This window comes from Leptopilina boulardi, unplaced genomic scaffold, assembly GCF_019393585.1.
Source record: "Leptopilina boulardi isolate dan_hultmark-lab unplaced genomic scaffold, ZJU_Lbou_2.1 LbouV2_376, whole genome shotgun sequence".
NCBI classification, from domain to species: Eukaryota; Metazoa; Arthropoda; class Insecta; order Hymenoptera; family Figitidae; genus Leptopilina; species Leptopilina boulardi.
Genome location: NW_026137947.1, coordinates 450,042 through 477,765, shown reverse-complemented (window position 1 = coordinate 477,765; position 27,724 = coordinate 450,042). Strand labels below are relative to the sequence as shown.

General features: G+C 25.2%; 1 protein-coding gene and 1 long non-coding RNA gene across 2 annotated transcripts in view; one reads left to right on the top strand and one right to left on the bottom strand.

Annotated features, from left to right (window-relative positions):
- Positions 1 to 22,943, top strand: part of LOC127287861 (uncharacterized) — a 120,865-nt gene extending 97,922 nt beyond the window's left edge. Inside the window, exon 4 of the long non-coding RNA XR_007843943.1 lies at positions 22,567 to 22,943. This is a non-coding gene — a long non-coding RNA (uncharacterized LOC127287861). The remainder of the gene's footprint in view (positions 1 to 22,566) is intronic.
- The window catches only part of LOC127287858 (tyrosine-protein phosphatase Lar), a 434,077-nt gene that overhangs the window by 376,491 nt on the left and 29,862 nt on the right, over positions 1 to 27,724 (bottom strand). The window lies entirely within an intron of this gene.

The following is a 27,724-nucleotide window of genomic DNA, read 5'->3' as shown; positions in this document are numbered from 1 at the left end:
AATTACATTGAAAGTTTATCTGTGAATTTGATTGTTGTTCATAAGAGGTGAGTGGAAGAGAGAGAAGTACTCTTTCTCTCTCTCTCTCTGTCTCTGTCTCTCTTGCTCTCTTTGGCTCTCTGTGAGGCGCACTCGAATCTGGTCAACTAAATGGATTGCAATTCCGATTGTGAGTTGGTCCAGCACTTGAGGAAAGAGGACATAATTGAGTCGTAACTTGTAAGCTCGGGAACAACTCGAATGAACGACGTCATCAAAGAGTTTCTCTCAGTGTTTTATTTCAAACGATTTTCCCTCCCTTCTTCTATTTTTTTTCTCTTTCTTTTTTTTTTTTTTTTGTAAGCGACACAGATACACACAACGATTTTTAAACGAAAATAGTTACGCCCGTAACTTAAATTAGTCGGGCCAATAAGACGCAGAACAACGAACAATTGAATTTGTTCCGGCATGTTACGATCTCTCGTAAATTGTTAAATTGAACTCTGTACATGCGTTTATATTATATAAGGAGAAGTAGTTTTTTTCTTTTAACTTTTTCACATTAAATTTTTGAAGTGGGAAATATGTTAATGTTGAAATAAATTAAATCACTAATTTAATTTAAAAATAATGTTAGAATTTATTAATAATGTCAGAATTTTTAAATAATAAGGGAGTTTTTTTAAATGAAAAAAATAATTTTTTATATTAGTAGTAAATGTTGGTTTTAGTCAGACAAATGTATTTCAGTTCTACAAACGAATTTCCGTTATATTTCATCAGAGTCAAAGCGATTCGTAAAATTAGTAGTAAAATATAGTTGTAGCCAGACATAATATATTATATATTCTGTTAATAGAAGCATCAGTAGTATAAGTCAGTATTAGTCAGACAAAAAAAAATTTTAATTTCTATTACTTCGGTAGCAATAGTAAAAGATTATTAAAGTCAGATGAGAATAATTTATATTTTATGTAATCATTTTATCAGTAGTATAAGTAAATTATAGTCAGACAAATGTGTTAAATTTTAGTTAAATTTTAGTCAGAGTAACTTTTTGATTTTTTTATCACTTAGACATTAGTAGTAAAATAATAGTACAGTCAGACAAAGTTAATACAAAAATCAGTAGTATGAGTCAGTTTCAGTCAGACCAAGCTTTTGAAGTTTTATCATTTAGGTATCAGTAGTAAAAGACTATTAAAACCCGACACAATTTTTTTTATAATAATTTTATCAGTAGTATAAGTACATTTAAGTCAGACAAACGTAGTAATTTTTGGAATAAGTAGAAAAACATTTTCAGCCAGACAAAATTTTGAAAAATTTGTGAATAAATTTCTAATAATTAGTCTAGAAAAAATGTTTTAGTATTTTTTTTTTTTTTAATATAAATATAGTATATTTATTATACTGTCGAGAAATGGCTGATCCAGATTTAGGTGTCAAGTCATCGACCATTTTAAGCGCACCTCGTTAAATGTTATTTGCCGGCTCGTTTCATATCAAATCGATAACATAACGAAACTGAAAGGCGGTTTAAAAATATTGCCTTTTCGTGAAGGCGACGTGCTAGACCTGTGTCGCATACTTTTCTAACTCAAGTACTCGATATAAATAATATACTTTTCACATTTTTATAAATTGCACAAAGTGTACTTTGATACTTTAAGCAGAGTCAAAAAAAAAAGAAATTTATACAATATATTTCACAAAAAAATTATTTAGACATAAATTCTTGAAAATTTTTCAACTGAAAAAAACTACTTTTTATAAAATAATAAATTTATATTTTAATATTTTTAATTGATTTTTTCTTTTTTATAATTTTTTACTAAACAATGTAATATGTAATAAAATTAATTTTTTTTTTAATTATAATCTCTCCAGATTGTTTTCTGAAATAAATTATCGAAAATGGAAACAAAACTGAAACGAGTTTATTAAATTCCAAAATAATGAAACAAATACCAATATTAAAATATATATGAAAAGAAGATTATATATAATCGTTTTTGTTAAAGTTATAAACAAAGAATTTTCCAACTAAAATTGTAAATTTTTGAATTCTTTCTTTTTATTTCAACATAAAATTTGTTCCCAAGAAACTTTAAAATAATAATATGTAACTTAATTAAATTATTTCTTTAAATATTAAAAAAAACGTTATAAAAATTTTGTTTAAAATTTCAATTAATATTTTCTTTAATAACTCGGCAAAAAAGAATTTAATTTCCCTAGATTGCAATTTTTAATATAATTCAAGAGGTGGTAAAAAATTATATTGAAATACGAGTTTCGAAAAAAAAAAATTCTGTTTGCATAATATATAAAATTTTCTAGACATTGCAATTTAGTGATTTCCATTTGAATGTGTTGAAAGCTACAGAATTTGGTTTTTTCACCTATCGAAAACAATCGATATTTGCCAACTTGCAGAAAAGAAGAAAAAGAAGAAAAAAAAAAAAAAAGAAGAGAGTGTGTGATGGAACATTTTTCTTGTCGTCCATTCATGTGCGCCACATTTTCCCATCGTATGTTCTGAAAACGACAGCACATCGGGTAAACAAGGTGCCTGTGTCGTATAATCGAATCCTCGAGAAGGAGAGAATGTTTGGTAACTTGTATAGGTAGTGAAAGAGAGAGAAAATAAGTGCGGCGTTGAACAGGATCTTGGTGTTCGACCGGATTATAAATGGCGATTTAAACTCGAAGCATAATCGTTTACTTTAACCCGCCAACAACTCAACGTTGGTTTAAATTAGTCGCTCACTTTTCATCAAGATTAAATAAATCTTTATTTATTTGACAAATTTTTAAATATTAAAAAAATTAAAAAATATATTAAAATATTAAAAAATTAATACTATTAAAAAAAAATAAATATATTTTCTTTGTAGAAACAGCAAATAGGGAACAATTAATATAAGAATATGAAAAACCTTGAAAAAAAAAATTGATATGCGTATAAATTTTTTTTTTTTTCAGATTCATTGACAATTTCCTCCTTGTACACGTGGAGCTTAATTGCAAAAGCTTTTTCACTGAACAGTGCGTTATTGTTTTTTATTGTGTGCATTTTGCAACCATAAACGTCAGTGACAAAATGTTTGTTCTCGTTAGGCGGCGAAGCATTTCAATAAACAAGGGGTAATATTGCTACCGATATTTCGTGCAATAACGCGATTGAAATAAATATATACAACTATATATGGATTCTGTTGAGTTTTCGATATATATATATATATATATATATAACTACAATTTAAAAATATCGAGATAAATTTGTGAAAATGAAAAATTGATATTGAATAAATAAATATATATTGCAGGAATTTTTTTATTTAGAAAATAAATCAAATTCTATATTGACAAAAAAAACATGTTTATTTAATGTGTAATGAAGATTATTCTTTTTAAAATGAAAAATGTTTTTGCACTATAGCAAATAATTAAACAAAAATTTACTCATCGTGTAAATAAATTTTTTTTTTTTTTTATTTATAAAAATCGAGAGAGAAATAAATTTATTTTACACACAAAAAGAAGGAATTTTTGGTTTGGAAAAAAAAGGAACGAAGGAAATATCTATTTCTTTTACTTTGTATTTTACACTTCCGCATGGTGGACGTTTCAGAACTTTTTACGGCTTCCGGCTTTTTGGGAACAACGATTAGCACTTTCAAATCACCAGAATTGTAGAATGCACGAAAAGATTATTTACGTTTCAAAACAAAACGGACAAAAAAAAGAGAGAGTTTTAAAATAGACTCTTGCAAAAAAAAAATATATATATATATATGTACAAGAAGAGAGAGTGGAAATTGCGATTGGAAAAAAATACCATAAAAAAACAGTTTATTGAATTTTATTTGATTTTTTTTTTATTGTTCTGAATAAGGAAAATTTTATTTTTTCTACGACGATTGTTAGAAATTCGAAATATTTTGTCTGACTAAAACTATATTTTACTACTGACGCTAAATATTATCATTTATCAGATTTTGTTTGACTTAAATTATATTTTACTACTTATATCTAAATTACAGTAATTTAACATTTTTTCGGCTGATTAAAACTGACTTTTACTACTGATGCTAAAAATGATCAGAATTTATATATTCTGCCTGACTAAAACTATCTTTTACTACTAATATTTCAATTATATTTTCCAAATTTTTTAAAGTAAAAATATATCTTTGCTGAATTTTGAAAATATTTTGTCTGACTAAATTGACTTTTACTACTTAGATCAAATATAAGGGAAGTTGAAAATATATTGTCTGACTGTACCTTATATTTTCTATGTATAAATATATATATATATATAGTAGAATATTGGGGTACTCAGTGTTGAACTGTAGTTTCACTCCTACTTGTTTGACTAGCAAGTCTAAATCCGTTCCACTTAACAACAAGTTGAACGTTGTTACTTCCAAGTGTCAATAGCCACAAACTTTTGACCTGTGAGTTTGAAACTTGGTAGAATTTACCCATCTTTAAGATTTACTCTTTCGCAACAAAAACAAGTTTAATAATTTTTTATTTATTTATATTTATTTATTCAATATTTTCTTCTCAATTTTTATTATTTTAATATAGATATAACAAAAATAATTACAATTCCTCTACGTTAATTTAAGATGGAAATTATTTAAATTACCATTTCAAAATTTAAATCAAAAAAAAAAAACTTATCTCGAAGCATTTGCAAAATTAATATATTCTATAGTATATAGAAAATTAATTATTATACAAATAATTGAATAAATTAATTTGAAAATTATTAAAAAGAAAATCGCAATTATATATTTTTTTTTAGATTTATTTTATGTATATGTACTACACTACAGAATGTTAATAAGAAATCTCATAAGCTAGTGCTAATTGAAAGTTGAGAACAAATCTGTTGTAATTACGTTCAAGTTATCTCTAAAGCAGATATGAGGCGCCCTTAAGCATGTCTCTGGTGTTCCACTAAAAGCCTTTTGGGATCCCCTTGAGCGTTGTATTCGGAAGCGCTCTTCTAAGCGCAATATATTACACTATACTTGCCGCACAGGTCTTTTAGAAAAATTCCAGAGATTCTTTAAAATTTCACCACACTTAGATAAATTTTGTTTCGTAATTCTGTATATACTGACGAGGATAATTTGCCGCCAACCCTCCAAAAAAAAAAAAAACAGGAAAAAAATACTTTATTTAAATTAAATATCTTTCTACGTAACATTTTGAATGTAATTATTTTTTTTTTGCTAATTAACATCGTGAGAAATGTTGAATTTTTTTTTAAACTAATTTTATTTTACAAACTGTTAGAGAGGTTTTAATAATATTTTTTTGCTTTTTTAATATTAAATTTTTGAATCAGTGAGAATTACACTTAATTAATAAATTAAACTAATTTAATAAGAAAATTACTGCTACTAATTTTAATTTATTTTTTAATCAAACTTTAATAAACAAAATATTACTAAAAAATTACATAATCAGTAGTAAAATACCGTTTTAGTCAGATAAAATATTTTAAATTATTATTATTTAAATGTAAGTAGTAAAACATAGCTTTAGTCAGACAAAACACTGTAAATTCTGTTAATTTTTTACATTAGTAGTAAAGGTCGTTGCTAGTCAGACAAAAATTATAAATATTTAAATTTATCTTATCAGTAGTAAAAGTCAAATATAGTCAGACAAGAAAAATTAATTTTTTTAAAAATATCAGTAGTAAAAATATATTTCAGTCAGACAACGCTTTTAAATTTCTGTAATTTTTGTCTAAGTAGTAAAAATCATTAATAACCAGACAAAAAATTTGAAATTCTTGTAATTTTCCTATTTATTTTTAGTTAGGCAAAACTTGTACTTTTTGTTTCAGTTGTAAAAACACAAAGTCAGACAAATCATAATCGTACTGTTACTAATACTACTAAAAAAAATTTTTTTTTTTATTTAATTTACAATTTTCCACGCATAAATAATACATTATTTTAATTGTATTTGAATTTCAACTTTAAAATTAAAAATACAAAAAAAGTTTTCATGTCAGAAAAATAAATTTTTTAAGTAGAACAAATGCTGTTTTGTCAGACAAATTTTTTTTTACAAAGAAAAAAAAGTTTTCTCTTTCTCCAACATTTACTTGTGAGAATGAGGTAACAAAAGAGAAAAAAAAAGTAGAAACGTCATTAGAATATTACTTTTTTAAGTAGTATTATTATTCTTCTTTTTAAAGTAAAAAATTTATAAGCAAATGAAGTTTTAAAAGAAAATCCTTTTTTTTTATTTTTATCTAACAAAAAAAAGAAAACAGTTTTGCTGAGTTTAAAGGGATTGTTTATTCTATCGATTACAAATTCAATCGATAGTAATGACAAACAATAGTAGTTTTAATCATTGTAACTTGCCATCAATGCGATATTGATAAGATCAATGGTTGTTAAAATAGATGTTAGTTGTAATCGGTGGCTATTACAATAATTTAACTTCCCATTCAGAAAGAGAAAATTATTATTTCTCTGATATTAAATATAATTTTTTTTTTTATCGGTCAACAAATACGGATAATTAGAGAAAAAAAATAATATAAAATAATAAAATAATAAGAATTTTAAAAATTAATAATTAGGGTCAACCGAGGTAAATCCGAACGCTTTTAGTAAGTTTCAACAATAACATAAGTTTTTTTTTTTTAAAGACAATACTTCCGGTATTCTGGTGCATGAAGTTGTTACTTTACTTCCATAGAACAATTTTATAGGGTAGAAATTTTTTTTGATAAATTACAATCGCAAGAAACTTAGCGTTCGTATTTACCTCGATACTCACTAAATATTAACTTGTTCTACTGATTTTCAAAGGTAACAATTCTGTCTGACTAAATATATACTTATACTACTGATTTTTATAAATTTAGTTATTATGTCTGACTTATTTTTAAAATTTTTAATTAAGCTGAAATAATTAGCGTTCGGATTTTTACCCCGGCTGACCCTAAATAAATAAAAATTTTAAAAAATCTGACTAAATATTTACTTGTTTTATTGTTAAAGAAATAAAAAATTTAGAAAGTCTGACTAAATATTTACTTGTTCTACTGTTAAAGAAATAAAAAATTTAAAAAGTCTCACTAAATATTAACTTGTTCTACTGATTTTCAAAGGTAACAATTCTGTCTGACTAAATATATATTTATACTACTGATTTTTATAAATTTAGTTATTATGTCTAACTTATTTTTTAAAATTTTAATTAAGCTGAAATAATTAGCGTTCGGATTTACTACGGCTGACCCTAAATAACTTTTTTGTAAAAATTGTATAAGAAGAAGAGATTGAAATATCATAAAAAAACAGTTTATTGAATTGTATTTGAATTTTTTTTTTTATTGTTCTGAATAAGGAAAATTTTATTTTTTCTACGACGATTGTTAGAAATTAGAAATATTTTGTCTGACTAAAACTATATTTTACTACTGACGCTAAATATTATCATTTATCAGATTTTGTCTGACTTAAATTATATTTTACTACTTATATCTAAATTACAGTAATTTAACATTTTTTTGGCTGATTAAAACTGACTTTTACTACTGATGCTAAAAATTATCAGAATTTACATATTATATCTGACTAAAACGATCTTTTACTACTAATATTTAAACTAATATTTATATTTTCCAAATTTTTTAAATTAAAAATATATCAAATTTGCTGAATTTTGAAAAAAATTCTCATCAGTTTAACTTATTTTTTAAAATTTTAATTAAACTGCAATAATTAGCGTTCGGATTTATCCCGTCTGACCCTAAATAACTTTTTTGTAAAAATTTTATATAAGAAGAAAAAGAGATTGAAATATAGAAAAATGAAAATTCAAATCATTGAAATATGGACATTGGAATAAAGAAGAGTGAATGGTCGTTTCTACAGTTGTCTATTTTGATTGCTAATCAAGGTCTGCAATCAAGTTGACTTGTCTGGTACGATAGACATAGAGAATCAAAGAAAATGGCATTTTGTGGTCTTTGAGAAGGATGGAAGGTGGGGTGAGGGAGGGGGGGGGGGAAACAAGGGGGTAAAAAGCTGAATCTTAAACCTCTTTGCTGATTCTAGCAGGTTTTTGGTATTCAAAGCCAAAGGGTAACGGCTGATAAGATTCAAGTCCTGAACAAACAGCTGTGGCTTTGGCTCAACTAATCAATATGTAGGAAGGCTTCATTATAGATTCGTGGTATTTCTATGCTTTGTGCTTTAACAACGAGGCACTATTCGTTAAAACTTGAATAATGCAAATTTCACCTCAATACACTAATTGTATGTGTGTTCAATTTTTACAATTTTCACATTGCGGATAGCTAATTTTCTTTTTTTTTTTTTTCTATTTTTATTTTCTACTATATTAGAATAATGATTTTCATTTTAATAATGCACTTTATTCAATAATAATTTTAATTAATAATTTACGTTAGGATATTTTAATTGAATTCAATTTAATATTTGATCAAAATATTGTTAATAATTTTCGAAATAGCTTGTTATATAAATTCTACAGCAATATAGATAAACGAAAATTTCGTTTTAAGTCAATTAAATGAAATAAATTTGCAATTAATGTAATTGCTTATTTGGCAAATTTGAAATCCCATTACTGTATATAGGGAATATGTCAATCTGTATTTTCGTTGATCTGTGAGCTCTATATAAATTTTCACAATATATATATATATTAGAATCGTATTTGTTAACCAATTTTCTCTGCTAATTTGTAGTTTATTTGTGTATGTATATTAATTACTATTGTGATTACGTTAGTTGTAATATATACTGAAATTTGTAATTTATATTGTATTTGATACACTTACATATATTAATATTATATTTTGATATAATAAAATATATCAATATAATAAAATACATAAAAAATATATTTATTTATATTTATTTCTTAAAAATATATTAATTAAAACTATAAAATTTATTCTTAAAATAAAATTTTCAAAAACAATTATTTTTATTAAAATACAAAAAGTGTATTGGAAATTTGTTTTTTTTTACAGAAAAAAAGGGGAATTTTTGTTATTCTCTTTTAGTTATACTGAAATGCAATCTTCCTCATTGTCCTGATAATGAGACGAAACGATAAAGTGGTGCAACTTTGAAAGTTTATCGGCGCACTGAGGGTAAGCAGAGAGAGAGAGAGAGAGAGAGAGAGAGAGAGAGAGAGAGAGAGAGAGAGAGAACGGCCATTGTGAAAACCTTGCTTGGATCCTCTCTTAAGCGATGGGGTATTTTCACTGTGGAAGGCAGACAGCACGAAATGAAAAGGGGATTCATCCAATAGTCTCGCGATAAGGCGACGAGCCATTAAAAACTTAAATCCCGAATCGTGGCTTCCTCGAGCTTCGTTGCGCCAAAGCGGTCGGAACATTTTGGCTAATTTGGAACTTGAATTAAATTGAGTTTAAAGTAAGCCCCCCTCTCCATCTTTTGATTATATAACTATTTCTGACGAAGAGTCATTCAATCGTTAAATAAATTTCAAGCACTAATGAATCACTAAAATGTTTTGTCTATATTTGCCCATTATTTCAATTCAATAATATAATAATCAATTTTATTAATATCCTCAATTTTGTTCTTATAATATTGAAAATCATAATTTACTGATTTTGACTAATTGGAATTTCCATATTAATTGTTATTATTAAATTATACAATTTAGTTATATTTATTTATATTTATATTTATTTGTATTTATTTATATTTATTTATATTTATTTATATTTACATTTATTTGTATTTATTTATATTTATAATATTTATAAAAATAGGAAATATGATCATAAAAAAATGAATATATAATGATAATAAAAAAAGGAAGAATATAATGAATTTTTGTTCCCTAAATTTAATTTTTATATTTTACTATAAAAATTCGTGAAATACTTTTTTTTTGTTCTTCTTCTTTCTCTCTTTTTTTTCGTTTGAACTTTTAAATTGTAATAAAATCTATATTAGCTTACTCGACGAGGGATTTAGAAGCAAATGACGATGGCATGTATATATATATATAGTACAGAGCAATAAAGCCTGCGAGCATATTTAATGTAAGTAGAAAGTACCAGCAATAGTCAGACCAAACAGTATATTGTATCACTTCGTTGCTCTCTGCATTTTTCTAGAAAAAAAGTTAAGCTCTTCATTCTTCTTTTTTTTTCTATAAAAAATGAACTAAATTTAGCAACAGTGAATTCGATATGCTTCGTTCTCTATATTTCATATTTTATATTTATAATTTTTATTTAAAAATTTGCGGTAACAAAAATAACAAATAAATAAAAAAAAGGTATTTTAGTAAAAGTTTTCATGTTTATAAATAATAAATTTATAATATAATATATATTGTACTATAATAATATAATATATAATAGTAAAATTTAATTTTTCTAAGCCCTATTATTATAAATAAATAATGTAAAATAAATTTCATTTTTATTTCTATAATTATAAAATTTTATTTCAACAATTTAAATGTGGGAAAAATTTTTTTTTTCTATATAGATGGAAAAAAATTGGAAATATAAAATATTAGTGAATTTTCTCAATATATAGACGAAAAAAAGTTGAAGATATTTTAGTGTATAGAGGTAGTGAGGGGGCAGGGGGTGTGGGAAAAATCGTTCATTCAATGTCCAACGAACGGTAGCGGCAGTGAATAATCATTTCCCGTCGTGACGAGAAAGATCACCCGCCCCCATTTCACACCTAAACTCTTAACCTCTTTTGCGAAAACCTCGCGTTTTGTTACCCACCCCCCTCGCTCTCTCTTTCTCTATTTCATGAGTCGAGTGTGCACTCATCACATTTGTAATTAACCGCAATAATCATGAAAACTTACAACAAGTCTCAAGAATCGGGTGAAAAGAAAAAAAAATTCTAATACTAAAAATAGTCAAAAAATTTTTTTTTTGAAAATTCTTAATTTAAATATAATCTAAAATATTTCTGAAAAATATTTGAAATAATAATAGAGAATGGTAATTTAAACTTCTTTTTTCTTCTTCTTTTTTCCCCCATTGCTTTTTGAGATAGTAATAAATGTTTTTAGTTGAGTACTTTTATGTGTATATAGTATATATATATATATATATATATATATATATATATATATATATATATATATATATATATATATATATATATATATATATATATATATATATATATATATATATATATATATATATATATATATATATATATGAAAAGCGGAAAGCTCGGTGGCGTGCGAGTTTGAAGCAAACGCTTCTCCTATCTTGAAATCTCAACCCCCTTTCATTTACCCTATGACCCTTAGAATCACGCCTCCAATCCTGCTAAATCGGAGTCATTAACTATGTTACCGTGATTCTGTACAGTGCTGAATTAATCGGTTGCAACAACGAGTAATTCATCCTGTCGCTTGTCGGGAAAGATGTTTACACAAACTATATACAAAATAGAGGAACAATTGAATTAGCCACCATAATATATTTATATTACATATATATTTTATTACCCAGGCGAAAGAAAAAAAAAATGTTGTGCATAATTTATGAGACGACATTATGCATCGTAAATAATTTTAAATAATGTAGCAAAAAAAAAAAAAAAAAATTTTAAATTAATGAAAAATTTTGTTTTATTTTTAGTAATGTATTTTCTAATTTACTAATTATGTCTGACTACAAATTTACTTATATTACTGATTTTCAAATTTACTAATTATGACTGGCTATACGCAAATTTACTTCTACTACTGATTTTCTAATTTACTAATAATGTCTGATTACAAATTTATTCGTACTACTGATTTTCAAATTTACTAATTGTTTCCAACTACAAATTTACTTATACTATTGATTTTCTAAATTAGTAATTATGTCTGACTAAATATTTACTTGTACTACTGAAAATTTTACAATATTAAAAGTCTGACTGAATTTTTACTTGTACTACCGAAAATATTACAATATTAAAAGTCTGACTAAATATTTAATTGTACTACTCATTTTATAATTTATTAATTATGTCTCACTGAATATATTTATGTAGTATTGATTTTATAATTCAGTCATTATGTCTAATTATTAATTTACTTGTACTACTGACTTTTTAATATAACACTAATGTCTGATTACACATTTATTCGTACTTCTGATTTTCAAATTTACTAATTGTTTCAAACTACAAATTTACTTATACCTACTATTGATTTTCTAAATTAGTAATTATGTCTGACTAAATATTTACTTGTACTACTGAAAATATTGAAATATTGAAAAAGTCTAAAGAAATATTTAATTGTACTACTTATTTTATAATTTATTAATTATGTCTCACTGAATATTTTTATGTAGTATTGATTTTATATATCAATCATTATGTCTAACTAATAATTTACTTGTACTACTGACTTTTTAATATAACAATAATGTCTGATTACAAATTTATTCGTACTACTGATTTTCAAATTTACTAATTGTTTCCATCTACAAATTTATTTATACTACTGATTTTCTATATTAGTAATTATGTCTGACTAAATATTTACTTGTACTACTGAAAATATTACAATATTAATAGTCTGAGTAATTATTTGACTGAATTTTCACTTGTACTACTGAAAATTTTACAATATAAAAGTCTGACTGAATTTTTACTTGTACTACCGAAAATATTAAAATATTAAAAGTCTGACTAAATATTTAATTGTACTACTTATTTTATAACGTAGTCATTATTTTCGACAAAATATTGAATTTTATTTCCAATTAAATTTTTTTTTAAAATTATGCCTAACAAAATAGTTACTTGTTCTACTGAAAAAATTACAATATTGTAAAATCCTTACTAAATATGTACTTTTACTGCTGATTTTATATTTTACTAATTATGCCTGACTAAATATTTACTTGTACTTCTGATTTTCTAAATTATTAATTATGCCTGACTAAATATTTACTTGTACTACTAAAAGATTACGAAAATATAGAAAGCCAAACTAAATATTTACTTTTACTACTGATAAAATCAAAAAGATTAGAATAATAAAAATTAAAGACAGTAAAATAAATTTTATAAAACATATTTCCTTAGTAAAATGTCGGAAATAGAAAAAAATTACATAATCGATTTTTATATTATTAAAAAAAAACCCAAAAAAATAAGTTGTAAATCATAAAAATTGGTAAACAATATTAGATTTGTGGAAACAAGTGGCTATATGTAAATGAATGGCATAGATATGATTTACGATTTGTTTTCTCTCGCGCTATACAATGTATTGGAACGACGTAACATCTGATCCAAACTGAAATCCTAGTTCTCAGCATACTTTCCTTATACTCTTGTGATAGTCAAGAAATTTATGTCGTCTATATTCGATGCTTTCGTACACTAGCGCGTTTCCATATAGGGCATTCTATGGGAAATTTTCATTGAAATTTTTTTTTCGCCCGAAACATTTTTTTTCGAAATCTATATCAAAAACTATATCGAAATATATAAATAAATATATATATATATATATAATTTTCGAGATAACTCACTTTTTAAATTTAATTACAATTTTTTTGTTGCCTCCCTTATAGGTACATTATTTTTGAGCACATATTTGTAAAAAAAATTTTGAGAAAAAGTGAATAAAAATTTCATAAACTGCATAATTTTTTATTCATTAGTACAATAGATAAAAAAAAGTGTTTCAAAAATATACTGACGTTAAATTTAAAAAAATCATAACTTCCTTCATTTTTATCAAAATAAAAAAAAGTTGAACTCATATTTGTTACATCTCAAAATGAATTCATGTTAAATGACATAGAACGTGGCGCTATCTGCCTGTCTCATTTTTGATGCGTATCAAATTGAGTATAAATTTTGTACTCAATTTGTGATTAGATTTTTTCTGTGAAAATAAAAAAATATGTATTTTCTTATTTTTCAAATTTTTGAAAAATATTATTTTGGGTCAAAAAAAAATTTTTGAATGATAATTTCCCGTGGAATGCCCCATATATATATATATATATATATATATATATATATATATATATATATATATATATATATGGGCGAGATTCCAGAAAGTCTTTGGATGGAGAGAGTAGGTTGACGTCTGATATTTCATATATAGCTTAAGAGGTTCCCCTTTCCACTGATGCAAACCTATCACGGAAGATATAACTCACATCAAGTTGAATATATTTATATATATATATATATATATATATATGCACCCAACAAGAATAAGTCAAACGTCCCGATTTGGTTAGTCCACACCAATCAGTTCTCACTTTTTTTTTTATCCTCACCTTCTATAACATTTCGAGAGTATATTAACGAACGCACTGGCTCATAAATCACAGTGTAAAATGGTAACCAATCCGTAACTGTTGAATAAGAGCATCGAGCAACCAATGGGAACACGGTTCTAGGCGAACATTTTCGACTTTGAACGAATCCACGCCCCGGAAATTACATGTCCGACTCCTAAACTCAGATGATTGATGAGCCAGTTATGCGAGGAATAGTGTGCCGCTAACGGTGACGTTATACAGCGCGCAGGCATTTTGCAAAACGTTCTCTCTAACTCTTCTTCTTAACATTTTAACCATTTTCCCATTAGGCGCGATATTTTTATTTTTTTGTTCGCCTCTCGCTTCATCTACTTTTTTTTGAGATGGTGGAAAAGTATGAGGATTTTATTCAATATGTGAGTGACCTTTTCATTTCCTTTTTTTTTTGCACCTATCGTTATGTATGATTTACACTTTTTCTTTTTGGAAGTAGGATTTTTTTGTACTTTTCATTTATTTGACAATTTTTTTTTTTTTTGCTGTACATTCTAATTTTTTTCAGTTTTATTTTTCTTTGTATATTTGTAGCGTTTTCTCTTTTTAGTATTTTAGTACCATTTTCTTTTTGGTGCTGGTGCCTTTTTTTAGTATTTCTGAACCATTTGCTTTTTTTTAGTATTTCAGTACTATTATTTTGTATTTTACTACCCTTTTTTCTTTTTAGTACTTAAGTAACATTTTCTTTATGGTATTTCAGTGACATTTCCTTTTTTTCCTATTTCAGTACCATTATCTTTTTTTTTAGTATTTTAGTACGATTTACAATTTTTATAATATCTAATTTTCATGTATTATTTATCACATATATATTTAATTTGAATAAGTAGTACAATTAATTATTTAATCAAATTTTTTTCAATATTGCATCATTTTCAGTAGGACAAGTAAATATTTAGTCAGACATAATTAATAATTTAGAAAATCAGTAGTACAAGTAAATATTTAGTCAGGCATAATTATTAATTTAGAAAATCAGTAGTATAAAAAAATTTGTAGTTGAAAAGAATTAATAAATTTGCAAATCAGTAGTATAAGTAAATTTGTAGTCAGACATAATTACTAAATGTGAAAATCAGTAGAATATAAAATTTTTTAGTAAGACTTTCTAAACGTTTTTAATATGTTTAGTAATACAAGTAAATATTCAGTCAAATTTTTTCATAATACAGTAATTTTATCAGTGGTACAAGTAATTATTAAATTAGACATAATTACTAAGTTATAAAATCAGTAGTACAAGTAAATATACTTAGTCTGACATAAATAATAAACTAGATAACAAGTAGTACAAATATATTTAAAGTTAAAAGTAATTGCTAAATTAGAAAATTAGTAGTAGAAGTCAATATTTAGTAAGACATAATTACCAAATTTTAAAATAAGTAGTAAAAGAAAATATTTAGTCAGAAATAATTAGTAAATTAAAAAATAACAAGTAATTACTTAGTCAGATTTTAATACTACAAGTATGTATTAGTCAAACTAAATTTTGAAACTAGTAGTATAAGTAATTATTTACTCATACGTAATTACTCAATTTTAAAATCAGTAGTACAAGTCAATATTTAGTCAGACGCAAATAATAAATTATAAAATCAGTAGTAGAAGTAACTTTGCAGTTGGAAGTAATTAAAAAAATTGAAAATCAGTAGTACAAGCAAATTTGTTGTCAGACATAATTAGTAAATTAAAAATCAGTAATATAAGTAAATTTGTCGGCAGACATAATTACTAAATTTTTTCAAATTTATTTTCTCTGTACTTTACTATTCTTTTAGTTTTTTTTTACTATTTTATTTTCTTCTTTTAGTATTCCAGTACCATTTTCGTTTTTTAGTATTTTAGTATGATTTTCCCTTTTTTGTTATCTATTGTTCTTCGTCAGTTTTTTTTTGTCTCTTTTCTTTTTTATTCGTGTCAATATGTGAGAGTGACCGAAAGGTGCGGCTCGTTTTTCGAGTCATCTGTCTCCTATCCTGATACTTCTACGACAGGTATTAGGATCTTCGTACACCATCCCCATTTCCGCAGAGTTCGTATTTCAAGACTTTAAGAAGTCTCGTTTGAGTCAGCGACAATCGACTCTTGTGCGCTAACATGACTTTAAAACGTTCATTTTTACTCAGTTTTCGCAAAGTTGTTGAAACTTGTGTTATACGGGGGAAAAGTGAATTATACTTTCTTTTTTTTTCTTTAAAAAAAAAAAATAAATAAAAAGACTAAAATATCTCGTGTAGTACAATGTTATTTTTTTTCTAAAAACCAACTCTCTGAGCTACGAGAAAATTAAGTGAAAGATGTTTAAATAGAACCAAGAAGACTTGTATTTAATTTTATAAAATGTCAACGAGACGTTAAACATAAAATAAAAAGTGTAATATCACATTTTTTTTTCTCTTTGCAAAGACAGTAGAAATTTTTGTATACACAATAATGAATAAAAAATTTAATTTTTTCTAAACTCTTTTCTATTTTTTAAAAAGAAAATTAAATATATATTCTAAAATGAGGAAAATAATAATAATTTAGTAAAAAAAAATTAGTAGTACTAAATTACTGTTATTTAAAAAAAGTTTAGGTTAATTATACTCATATACTAGTATATTATTTCGTTTCGTCTATTTAAACACATTTGACGTAGTATTCCATTAGCGTCGAGTTATAATTAAAATAATTAAATAACAACGATTATAGAGGCATAAACATTTAATCTGACAAGTACGTGATTTCGTGGAATTTATACTTCTCACGTCCATAAACAGAACCAGGTTAGCGCTCTTGGAAGTAATTTCACTGGAGGCTTATAACTACGAAATGTTACCTAGTAGTGAATATATGTAACAATCAAAAACACCTTATCTGATTTATAAATTAAAATGGTTTATTTCAAGTGAAAGAAAAAAGAATACAAAAATTATTTACGTGAATTCAAATTTTTTTTTTTTTTGAAAAAAGTTATGACTCAACTATTTATTAAAAAAATAAGTAGTGTAAGTAAATTTAGTCAGACGTAATAACTAAATTTATAAAAATCAGAAGTAAAAGTATATATATTTAGTCAGACAGAATTGTTACCTTAGAAAATGAGTAGAACAAGTAAATATTTAGTCAGACTTTTTTAAATTTTTATTTATTTATCAGTAGAACAAGTAAATATTTAGTCAGACATAATTATTAATTTAGAAAATCAGTAGTATAAGTAAATTTGTAGTTGGAAAGAATTAGTAAATTTGAAAATCAGTAGTATAATAAATTTGTAGTCAGACATATTTACTAAATGTGAAAATCAGTAGAATATGAAAATTTTTAGTAAGACTTTCTAAACGTTTTTAATATTTTTAGTAGTACAAGTAAATATTCCGTCAGAGTTTTTCTTAATACTGTAATTTTATCAGTGGTACAAGTAATTATTAGATCAGACGTAATTACTAAATTATAAAATCAGTAGTACAAATATATTTAAAGTTAGACGTAATTACTCAATAACTAAATTTATAAAAATCAGTACTAAAAGTATATATTTATTCAGACAGAATTGTTACCTTAGAAAATCAGTAGAACAAATAAATATTTAGTCAGATTTTTTAAAATTTTTATTTATTTATCAGTAGAACAAGTAAATATTTAGTCAGACTTTTTTAAATTTTTATTTAATTATTAGTAGAACAAGTAAATATTTATTAAAATTTTTCTTTACTTGCACGGAGAAAAATAAGTTTGCTATTATATGGATAGCTAATTTTTAACTACAGTAGCTAATATTTAGCTGTTACAGCAAACTATTTTAGCTATAGTAGCTAATTTTTAGCTGTATTAGCTAACGAAAATTGCTGTCCATATAATAACAAATAGGGTTAGCTAAAATAGCTAAATTTTAGCTAATATAGCTAACTTTTTTTCTCCGTGTGTGTATTCACTAATAGAGCTCTAGTTGGGACAAAAAATTAGATTTTATTAATATTCTTTTTATTTTAAATTTTTTCATGATAAAATTTTCCAATTTTTTTCCCACTATTTTTAAGTTTTTTTTCTATATATATATATACACATATTATCCAAGTGTTTTTATGGCATTTGCTTGAAGGAGAAAATAGCAAGCATATAGGACCTTCTTCATGGTCGAATCATTTACTAGCGAATTTATTGGAGACTATATACGAACCAAGTTGCGGTGTGGGAGGCTGCAATGTCGAAGAGGAGGCATTGTTCGCTTCCTGTTTTGAATATCGAATTTACGATCCAACTTGGTAGAGCGAACGAGGAATCTCTCTCTTCTTCTTCTTCTTCTTCTCGCCCTCAATTCTAAAACTTTACTTCCACACGGTATCCAAAAAAACTTCCCTTAAGCGTTTCCGAGTTGTAGAAATATATATATATATATATATATATAGGTCCTCGGCGTTGAATCCTATCGACTTCAACGGTATCTCGTTCTCGAGGTCGTGAGAACTCGATCGATCCGTTTTCGAGGATTTACCCTCTGTTCCCTTTTCGTCTTGAAGAACACTTGACGGTTAGCATGACCTCCCAAAGTCTAAAGGAAATCGAGATACTCCAATACAAGATCGTTGATCTTGTACACTTGGAGTGAAGTGTGCGCCATGACTAGAAACTTCAACTTTAGAGTGCTTTTTGGGTTCATAAGATGCATTTTATTTGCAACATTTATATAGCGGTTACAATATAAAATACAATATTTATCTATATTTTTATTTATTTATTTATTTTCTATAGTCAAATATATTTTTTGTTAGATATAAGAAATTTTTCTTCCTTTCAAGAACAATTTTCCGTCTGACATGAAACTTTTTTTTCTACTTCAAAGAAATTTTTTTTTCAGTAGAATTTTGTTTTTTTTTTTTTAATCTTAAGTAAAACTGATAATAATTGTTGAATGAAATTAACGAATAGTAAATTAATATTCTATTTATTATTCAAAATAAAATATTTACCTCTATCAAGAAATTTTATTTGACTTTGAATTGTTCAAAAAATTCATTTTATACAATAATGCAAAGCTATTCAAAAATAATATCAAAGACGGAATACATTTTATCATAAATGATAAGCTTTAAATTTTCTTCTCCTATATATATATATATATGTATGTGTTAGTGTGTGAATCTCAAAACGTATAGAATGTGGTATTGACAAACGGAGAATATTCGATTTTCGGATCACGTAGGCTCTATCGAAAGTAACTTGATGCAACCGTACGACAAGGTTCGTGTTTCGTGAGCACTGAAGTATAAAAACATTTATTTTTTAAAGCTTTTTTGCGTCGTCTCCAGTCACACACATATATACATATATATATACATTTATTCTTTCAGCATCATAGTAAAGAAGAAACAGCACTGTATATAGAAAAAAAAAAGAAGAAGAAGATCGACAATGATCGCGCGACTAAGAATGCCGTCGATATAAAAGCGCAAAAGCAAAAGAATTTTCTTTTTTTTTGCTTCCGAGGAAATAGAAGGCAATAAAAAAAATTCTAAAGTACCAGGGATTTATGATAAGGAGAGAAAAAAAATGTTCCCTTTTTACTTTTTGAAAAAAAAGACTAATAAATTGAAAAAAATATTTTAATAGGCTTTATTAAAATAGAAAATAAAGTGGAAAATGAATAAAATGGAAAAAAAATTTTGACAATTTTCTTTGTAAAAAAGAAACAAAAATTGACTGAATTGTACAAATGATAAATATACAAATGTTTAGAAAGTCTGACAACAAATTTACTTGCACTACTGTTTTTTTTTCTTATTTTCTAAATTTTGCTGACTACAAATTTACTCATACTACTGATTTTATAATATGGTATTTATGTATGACTAAAAATTTTCTTGCACTACTGATTTTATTATTTAGTTGCAATGTCTGACTACAAATATACTTGTACTACTGATTTTCTAATTTACCAATTTCGTTTGATTAAATATAAACTTTTTCTACTGATTTTTATTATGTCTGACTACAAATTTAGTTACACTACTAATTTTTTTATTTATTAATTATGTCTGATTAAATATTTTCTTGTACTACTGATTTTCTAATTTTTTAATTATTTACAACTTCAAACTTACTTGTACTACTGATTTTAAAATTAAGGAATTACGTATGAGTAAATAATTACTTATACTACTAGTTTCAAAATTTAGTTTGACTAATACATACTTGTAGTATTAAAATCTGACTAAGTAATTACTTGTTATTTTTTAATTTACTAATTATTTCTGACTAAATATTTTCTTTTACTACTTATTTTAAAATTTGGTAATCATGTCTGACTAAATATTTTCTTTTACTACTAATTTCACAACTTAGTAATTACGTCGGACCTAATAATTAATTGTATCACTGATAAAATTACAGTATTAAATAAAATCTGACTAAATATTTACTTGAACTAGTTAATTAATAATTTAGTAATTATGTCTGACTAAATATTTTCTTTTACTACTTATTTTGTTATCTTGTAATTACGTCTGATTTAATAATTACTTGTATCACTGATAAAATTACTATATTAAAAAAATCTAACTAAACATTTGCTTGTACTAATTATTTAATAATTCAGTAATTATACTTAATTAATAATTTAGTAATTATGACTGACAAAATATTTACTTGTACTACTTATTTTAAAACTTATTAATATCGTCTGACTAAATAGTTACCTTGTACTACTGATTTCATAATCTAGTTTGACTCAATATTTACTCGTACTACTGATAAAATTGAAAAAATCGAACTAAAAAAAATTTACTCAATTCATAATTATGTCTGTCTAAAAATTTAATCTACTAATATGTAAAATTTTGTCTATTTTAACTAATTTACATACATTTTCAATAATAATGTAACGTATTCAATAATTTAATTTTAATTTAATCATCTGATCGTAAAATTATCACTATCTCGTTTTTGTTGATGTGTATGTGTATATATATATATATATTGAAGTTTGTTGACCTACGTTACATAGTGTCATGTCTATTTAAACAATCGTAGAATGGTTGATTAATTAAAGAGGTGCTTCTGTACAGAATAAATGCATTTGTTTTAGTGTTTGAAATATCTATATATATGCATTGCACTTTGACATACGCTACTTTGCGACACCTGTTTCGTTCTCACCGATGATGGAGGGAGAGTGAGTGAGTGAGAGAGAGAGAGAGAGAGAGAGAGAGAGAGAGAGAGAATAACGAGGGGTTGAAGGAATGAGAGATAGGCAAAGGGTCAGTGAGACCGTAAAACGGACAGATGAGGGTGAGAAATAGGTATAGTAGAGGTGGAAAGTGTAAAGGGAGGTGAAAAACAAGTAAAAAAAAAATCCACCCTTACACGAAACGCTCATTTTGTGTCTGTGTGAATGTGTTTTTTTTTTTTTTTTTTTTTGTTTTGTTTAGTTTTTTTCATACAGCAATTACCTGCGAACGTTTTGCCTTTCTTGTAAAATAGGCTCGTGTCTCTCTCCCTACAAGTTGAAATACCCACATATATAAGCGAGCTTTCAAAAACGTTCTACATGTTTCAACCTGTCGGCATATCGCGTATAGAGTAAGCCTTAACCACTCACAGGAACAACTATTTTCATAAAACACATCGTAAAGATGAAATACTTCTTCCTTGCTTGCTGACAAGATTTTTATACTCTTTTATCTTTCATATATAAATATAAAAATAAATGTTGAGAAAAAAAAAGAATATGAAATATTCACGAAAGAAACGTTTTTAATTTAAATATAAAAATACATATATCTGTTTTGTATTTAAATTTTAATAATAACTAATCTTTTTTTTGTACATATATCTATTAATTTTTAGTCATTTTTCACTAAAATTTTAATAAACAAAATATTACTAGAAAATTAGTGAAAATTTCAACTAATTTTTAATTATTTTTCACTACAAGTTTAGTAAGAACAATATTACTAAAAAAAAAAAAAATTTAATTTTTTTATTAGTAATTTTTCACTAACAGTATAGTAGAAAAAATATTAGTAAATAATTATTGAAAATTTCTATACTAATTTTTAGATATTTTTTACTAATTAATGGAATCAATTTTCCTTTTAATTGAAAATAAAATAATAAAATTAAAAACATATTTTACTTAAAAGTAAATTTATAGTAAATGACATGGATAATTTGTTTTATTTTATTTATTTTTTTTTTTTCAGAGCCGTTCAACAACAGTTTACAACTGGAAAACTGTGAGAGTGCGAAACTGCAGCAATAAATGTGATTCTCTACAAGCTATTTTCATCTGCAGTGCAGATATCTCGCTCTACTGTGAAATTCGACAATAAACTTATCTTTTGATAAAAAAAAAAAAAAAAAAAACAGAAAGAAAGAAACGAAAATGATGATGAATGTTTTCTTTACTTAAGGATGTTAAAGCACGCACGGAGGAGAAAAAAAAAATTTAGACATTATAGATTTTTATCTAAAGTATGACAAATGATTCTTAAAATGACTTCGATGCTGTTTGTGATATCGTTTGTGAAAACAAATTAGAGGTGATAAATTATACTGATTTCCTTTTTATTCATCATCAACGGAGATTAAAATCAATTTATTTAATATTATTTATTTTTTCAAAAATTTAAAAAAAAACAAAAATTTTTATTATTTTAAAATTTATTTTTATTTAATAAAAAAATTTTAATATTTTTGAAATTTATTTTTACTTAATGACAAAAATTTTAATATTTTTGAAATTTATTAACTTTTTCTCGTACATTAAAAAAAAAAATTAAAAAATCTGTTTGTCATGCAATGGAAATAAAGGAGATATGAAATGGTATTAAAAATATGCCAATATATGGATATTAGCAAGCTGAATATATTGCCACGATACAAAATGTACATGAATTGTGAAAATTTACACTCACACATTACGATTGGTAGTTGGTGCTGATTTTGTAATGTGCTTTCTCTCTCTCTCTCTATCTCTCTCTGTCTCTATCTCTCTCTGTCTCTCTCTACAAACGAATAGTGCAAACAACACGGAGAAGACGTGACTGTTCGACTAGCGAGAAACAAAATTGAAGCAAGTTATCTGAATTGAATAGTGGAAAATTTGCTAGAAAAATATACGCTTCTTTGAATAGTATAACAAATCATATTTCAAAATCAGTTTAAATAACTCCAATTTATTTTTTTTTTAAAAAAAGGAGAAAGAGAATTTTTTTTCTCTACTACAATGATATTTGTATTTGAAAAAAATTTTAAACATCAATCAGTATTCAGGTTAAAATTGAAAATATAAAGCAAATTATATATATTTAAATGGAAAAAAATCATATTTGATATTTTTATAGTAATTTTAAAATGATGAATAAAAAGAAAATTTTAAATTGAAATAAACGAATTGACTTTTGATTTTGAATATTGTGTTATATTTAAAGTAAATACCATTCAAAATTGTATATAAGTACGATTAAAAATTGTATATAAAAAAAGTACGATTATAAATAAATATGAGAATTTTTTTTTTCATTTTTAAAACAAAAAAATATTTATAAAAAAAAACAAAAAAAAATAGAATTTTTTTATTATTAAGTTAATTTTCATTATAGTAAAATTTCTCACATTTCATTGTCGTGATTATTATTACATGATGATTTTTATGTTAGGATATATATGCAATATGTCTTTTTTAAATTGTTTTGTTTTCTGTTTTTTTTTTATTATTTTTTTTTTTTTTTGCAAAACAAATGAGAACAGTGATTTACGAAATTGGTGAAACTACGCGCTTGGCGGACAAAATGCAACGGAACGCAACTAGTTAACAGATTCAATTAAACTGCTCTAGGGAAGCAACTCTAACAATATTCCAGGCATTGCAATCCTTTCGCGAGAGTGAAAAACATTTTTAATTTGTTTTTAAACATTTCAACGACTTGAAAATATATCGAAATATTTTTTTACCAAAAAATTTTTATATTTATAAAATAAAAATAAACATAATTCGCCGTGGGTAAATGGAGAAATTAACCTTCGATTAAAAAAAAAAAAAAAAAAAAAAAAAACTTTTTCTACTTGAAACTTAAACTTTTCCCAACTTGACGCGTTTTGTTTGTTTCATTTTTTCTCTAAAAGGTGAATATTGTCTGATCCACAAACTTTTTTTTTGCACATAAAAAGTGAGTTTTGTTTGACTAAAGTTTTTTTTTTTAAACAAAAAAATGGTAAACTTTTCCATTAGTTGAAATTGGCATTTTTTCATTGTTTTATTTTGATAATTATTATTTACTTAATTTTAATTGTTTTAAATTACTGATACAATATTAATTAATAGAAAAAAATAACTATTGATTCGAAACGATTATTCTATTTTAAGAAAGCTTTATTTATTTTTCACACAAAGTAAAAAATCTTGTTCTATTTAAAATAAAATTTTTCTGATTGAATAATTGAAAAAGGTAATATAATTTTTCGATATTATAAAAATAAGATTTGCTTGTTTAAAATTGTCTTTACTAAAAAATTTATAAACGTCTCAATTTAAAACCTTTTTATTAGTATACTTAAAATATTATTTATATTACCTTTTGTCTAACATAAAAACTTTTATTAAAAATAAATTTTTTCTTCATTATATATTTAGAATTCTATTTTTATTTTAACAACGTTTTAATTAGAAACAAAAATACTCTTATTTTCTAAAGAATTTATCGATACCGATTTTACCAGGTTATATAAAGAAATCGTTCAGAATTTAAAAAAACGACTTTAATTTTGACAAAGATTTTTTTTCCAGATGATATTAAAAATTTGTTTAAATAAAAAATTTAATTTTTTTTTTCAGAAATCTTTCTACCATTTTTAATGTTGAAGAAATTCTCTTTTTAAAGAATTAATTATATTTTATATTTAGAGAGTACTTTTAATAAAGTTGATTGTATTTTAAAAGTGTTGTTAAAAAAAGAAGATCTTTTCTTAAATTTCTTTTTAAAATGATTTTAATAGAATTTATTTATATTTTTAATGTATTAAAAATTAAAAGTAATTATAATTTAACTTTTTGATAAAATTTCTCTACTTTTTTTTCAGATCAATAATTAATTAAAATTTCCACACTTATTCCAAGCTATTATTAATTCAATCCTTAATTATAATTACATTTGTCTTTTCGAATCAATCAATTTGATTCTGAAACTGAATTTCAATTCTTTTTAAATTCTTCTTTTTCTTGGAAAAAATTTATTTAAAAAATTTGTTTCATTCCAAAAATAAAAATAAAAAAAAAAAATAAAACAAAAAAAAATTTTAAACGATCAAACTAGAAATAAATAAAATTTTTTTATAAAATAATTAATAATTTTTAAAATAAAAATTTTAAAAAAATTTTCTTAACAACACTTGTTAAAAATTAAAAAACAACTTTTATTTTCTGAAAAAAGTTTTTCAAAAATTTATTTTGATGCAAATATCTAAAGTGAATAATAAAATAATTAAATAGCTAATTGTATAATTATACACATTATAATCATTACTATATTATAAAAAGATATCGCCGCCGCCTCCTAAATTTTGAGGTTATGTTCGTTTCAAGGCTCTGAACATAGCCGCAAGTCCCCCTCCCTCCTCTCATTTCCCCTTCTCCGTCAAAAATGACCTAAATTTTGAGGTTATGTTGGTTTCAAGACTCTGAATATAGCCGCAAGTCCCCTCCCCTCCCCCGCCAGAAATGACCTAAATTTTGAGGTTATGTTCGTTTCAAGGCTCTGAATATAGCTGCAAGTCCCCCCTCCCTCCTCTCATTTCCCCTCCTCCGCCAAAAATTAACCTAAATTTTGAGGTTGTGTTTGTTTTAAGACCCTAATAAAGCAGTAAGTCCTTCCCTCTTCCCTCATCTCTCTCTGTATTTCCTGCCAAAAATGACATAAATTTTAAGGTTATGTAAATTTCAAGACTTTCAATGTAGCCGCAAGTGAAGGTGGAGTTTCCGCCAAAAATGACTTGAATTTAAAGGTTATGTTCGTTTTTAAATTTATTTTTTGATTTTTAAAAATAATAATTAGCAATATATATTTTTACTTAATAAGGAATAAAAAGTTCTTGGTGTTTTCGATTTTATATATAATAAAATATTAATTAGTTAGTTGACTAATTTAATTAATATTTAATTTGTGTTGGGTTACTAAAAATTTCACACACTTTTTCCTAAAAAAAAAAAAGTAGTACCTGGAGCAGAGATTTCATTATTGCAGTGAAACTTATCTCTGTTACAGTTAAAGCTTTCTTTTCGTATACAATAAATTACAAAACTACCAGTACTCAGCCAGTACTGAACCAGTAGTGGTTACCAATACTGGTGCCAACTCTGGTAACCAATATTGGTAAAATGTTATCATCCCAAAGTTACGCCAACTCTGGCGCCAATACTAGGTGCCAGTACTGCGCCAGTACTGCGCCATTAGTAAATTTTTAATTGGGATTCTTTTTATATTGATTTAATTTTAATTAATTTTAAAAAAAAATTATATAATAATTTATTATTAAATTTAAATCTAATAACTTTTATTTTACTTTCTTTTTTACATTTCGTTTCAAACTTTCAAAGAATTTAAATTTTGTGAATTAAATGACGCAAAAACAAATTATTCGAAAATAGTTTAACACTTGATAAAAGTGTCTTTTCTCTCTCTCTCTCTCTCTCTCTCTCTCTCTCTCTCTCTCTCTAGAAAAACAAATAAATAAAATGGAAGAAAATCATTTGAAAGAGTCAGGGCAATGACAGATGTCGAGTGGAATGCGATAAATTTCGTTGAATTCGAAGGAAAAAGAGAGAGAGAGAGAGTGAGAGAGATTGAGAGAAGGTTGAGTGGGGAATTTGGAGAGTTGAAAGTTTCGCTTCGGTTCGCGAAATTAAAAGTCCCGCAAGCGAATTTAAGTTCGTTTCTCTGGGGAGTGGCAAGAGGTATAAGAGCAAGAGGAGAGGTAACATGAGTAGAAGGAATAGGATAGAGAGAAGGTTGGGCGTGTGTTTTTGAGGGTGAGAAGGGTGAGAGGGGGGGGGGTGGAAGGTGGAAGGTGGTGGCCTGTGTCGGGACTCAGATAAGATAAGGATGAGAAATCGCGGCGTTCCTGGATGCGGTAACATTAGAGCTTCTCATGCTTTCCACGGCGGGCTTAGCTGCCAAGGCTAAACTCCAGCGAGGCGTTATATAACCTATATTTGGCGGCTTTGGCGACGATATAACGCCAGATTAACGTCCATTGCGATGTATCTCGTACGCTTAACACCTCTCTAGGTCATCGATCAACTAGTCAAAAATATTTTCTTTGTTTTTTTTTGTTTTTTTTTTTTTTTTGAAAACTATTTTTTTT